Here is a 3,299-nt window from a genome sequence, read left to right as displayed (position 1 = left end):
TTATTTACTTCATGTTAGCGCCAGCTAAGAGTTAACGTTCCACGAGTTCCTGGTTCCCGACCCGTTGCCGCAAAAACGCGCTCCGTCGTGGATGCCTTATAACAGTGATGATTCAAATCTCACTATTTTTTCAGACTAGAGCAGCCCAAGAGTTGACAGTGAGTACTGTTGCCTAACTGCCTTCCCCCTAGTCTATCAATTCAAACATAGGAATGGCAAGGGCAGAAGCCTTTTATGTAGCTTTACAGGAATGTCCTAAACAAAAATAAACATTATAAAATCATAAAAAAAATAGTTAAACTTAAAACCACAGGGTGATGTAAGGAGTTACAAATCAACTAAAACTTTCCATTTCAAACTATGACTAGTATAGAGTAACACCTACACTCGAGTAAAAATCCTTGCTATCACATTCATAGAATAAAACTACATGTAAAACTTCTGGAAAACTTCTGATATTTTATCCAACTACATATGTTAAAAGTTATTGAAGTTCAACTTGGGCAGAGCGCGGCGATCGAGATTTTAATTTGCATAAATCAGTTTCTTTATTTGTTGTTAAGCACAAAGCTACAACGGGCTATCTGTGTTCTGCCCACCACGGGTATACAAATCCGGCTTTTAGCATTATAAGCCTACAGGCTTACCGCTGTGTCAATGTGGTAAAATGTTCTTCTGCGAAAATTAACACAACTTGCTGTTCCACTTTAATGTATGATACCACTTTTCGTCGTTAGGGGGGTTTGGTCGGAAGGAGAGAAGGGAATTGATAAGTCTGGGTACTGTCCCACACCTTTCCCATTTTCTGATTATGGACTAAAATGAACGTAATTAATGAACGTAAGTTTTAATATAGAGAACAATTTATAGTTTTCAAGAGGACACGTGCTCTTCTGTGACCCTATAATAATTCTGCTTCATCTTGGTAATTCATATTTCAAAATTTTCTAATAAATATATATATATATATATTTCTTTTTTTCTCAACGGCCCTAAATGGCTCAGAGGTAAGTCTGAGGGCTAATAACGCTAAAATCGGTTGTTTGATACCCGCGGGGGGAAGAGTCCATCTTGTAATATTGAACTTAACAACATTTTTTTTGTTTTTGAAGTTAATCTATCCACAATGGGCTATCTGTGCTCTTCACACCACGGGTATCGAAACCCAGTTTCTAGCGTTGTAAGGCCGCAGACATACAGCATAACATAACAAAAGACAATCCTTTTTGTACTATTTTAAGACAGTTTTACAATATAGAGTGCGCATTTAATAGTGTCATTTAATTATTCTAATGATCAACAAGTTTAAAATAATAATATACATTGTTTGGCAAACAGAATCTTTACAAACAATACTCCAGTGTTTGTTTTACAGCCTTTGATTATCGTTGCTTGTAATAATTTGAACAGTTATTTTACAACCCCTTCTCGTGTATAACAATGTAATGTCAGTGAACAGTTATCTTACAATGACTTCTTATGTATGATACACACACTGTCCATTTTACAACCTGTAAACATGTGAAGGGAAAGAAGCTCCTACACGCACTGTCCATTTTACAACCTGTAAACATGTGAAGGGAAAGAAGCTCCTACACGCACTGTCCATTTTACAACCTGTAAACATGTGAAGGGAAAGAAGCTCCTACACGCACTGTCCATTTTACAACCTGTAAACATGTGAATGGAAGGAAGCACCTACACACACTGTCCATTTTACAACGTAGTAAACATGTGAATGGAAGGAAGCACCTACACGCACTGTCCATTTTATAACCTGTAAACATGTGAATGGAAGGAAGCACCTACACTAGCAACAAATTCATTTGTGTACTGCCATGGTAGTAAACATGTGAATGGAAGGAAGCACCTACACGCACTGTCCATTTTATAACCTGTAAACATGTGAATGGAAGGAAGCACCTACACTAACAACAAATTATTTTGTGTACTGCCATGGTACATGCCGACTTCACCTTCAAATCCTTACTTTGAATATTGAATTGATTTATAGATTATAATTTAGACGGACAGACAGATAGATCAATCTGTTGTATAAGAATTTCTTAAGGTTGTACTGAACAACAAGAATACTTGCATGAGACAGAGAAGACCCCGATCAACAGTTATGTTTAGCTAAACTTCGTAGAAGGGCACGAGGGTTAGATACTCGAACAGATAGATAGATAGATTTATTCTGATATGGTACCCGCCCACCTCTCGACTCTGTCTTTCTCTTTCTTACAGATCACTCTTTAACAACCGTATCGTTACTCCTCCCACATATATATCAGCGCTGCTGAAAATTATTTCCCACCCATACTACATAACATTCTAATAGGAAGCGAGCATGCGCTGTGGGAAGTCTGATTAACTTCCTAGCGAGAGGTATTTAAACAAGGAAAATCCTTTCTCTGGGATACCAGTGACTTGCCGAGGCCAGAGAAGACAACTAGAGTAAGTAAGTAAGTAATACGGACATTGTAAGTTTCTTTCATTTCTTACTTATGCTATAGTTTGATTACGTGTTCGATGTATCTCAGTCGTTATAATATGCTATTTCAAGCTGGTAGCATCTGTTCAAACTTTGTCGACAAAAAAACAAAAAAATCTTCAGTATGATCTTGTTGAAATGACAACTTTTTTTTTTGCGAACTTACACCGAGTAGAAACCACCGTTTTGGGTTTAAAAAATATATATATTGTAATGTTACTTGTTGCAAACGATTTCGGAACTAACACCAAATATCAAAATTATTCTCACTTTGCTTTAAAATATGCTGTTAATGATAACGCCTAATTTTTCCGTTTCTGCAAACTTTTAAAAGCTTAATTCGGAATTAATATATCACATTGTTTGAAAGTAGGATTTGTAAAACTCCTTAATGTATTCACTTTTAAAAAAAAAAAAACTGAGTTCAAATGAAAATATTCACAGTTACTCTATAATCGTAATTATTTTTGCGAAACGTTTGTATATTTCAAATGTGTTTTAAAAGACCATATATTTCCATAACTTATGTTGTAAAGATCCTTTTCTATTTTTATATCATTGTTTTATAAAGGTCCTTTTTGTCATTGTTTCGTGACGTGCGTTATAATAAATATCCTTTTTGTCATTGTTTCGTGACATGCGTTATAATAAATATCCTTTTTGTCATTGTTTCGTGACTTGTGTTATAAATATCCTTTTTGTGATATTGTTCCGTGACTTGTGTTGTAAAGAATCTTTTTATGCCATTGTTTCGTGACTTGTGCTGTAAAGAATCTTTTTATGTCATTGTTTCGTGATTTGTGTT

General features: G+C 35.3%; 1 protein-coding gene across 1 annotated transcript in view; it reads left to right on the top strand.

Moving 5' to 3' along the window:
• The first annotated feature begins 2,430 nt into the window (after nucleotides 1–2,430).
• The window catches only part of LOC106465565 (prohormone-1-like), a 9,939-nt gene continuing 9,070 nt past the window's right edge, over nucleotides 2,431–3,299 (top strand). Inside the window, exon 1 of the mRNA XM_022393484.1 lies at nucleotides 2,431–2,457. The gene's annotated coding sequence lies outside the window, so the exon portion shown is untranslated. The remainder of the gene's footprint in view (nucleotides 2,458–3,299) is intronic.

This window comes from Limulus polyphemus, unplaced genomic scaffold, assembly GCF_000517525.1.
Source record: "Limulus polyphemus unplaced genomic scaffold, Limulus_polyphemus-2.1.2 Scaffold1982, whole genome shotgun sequence".
Lineage (NCBI taxonomy): Eukaryota > Metazoa > Arthropoda > Merostomata > Xiphosura > Limulidae > Limulus > Limulus polyphemus.
Note: the sequence above shows the minus strand (reverse complement) of the source record. Positions and strands in the feature narration are given on the sequence as shown.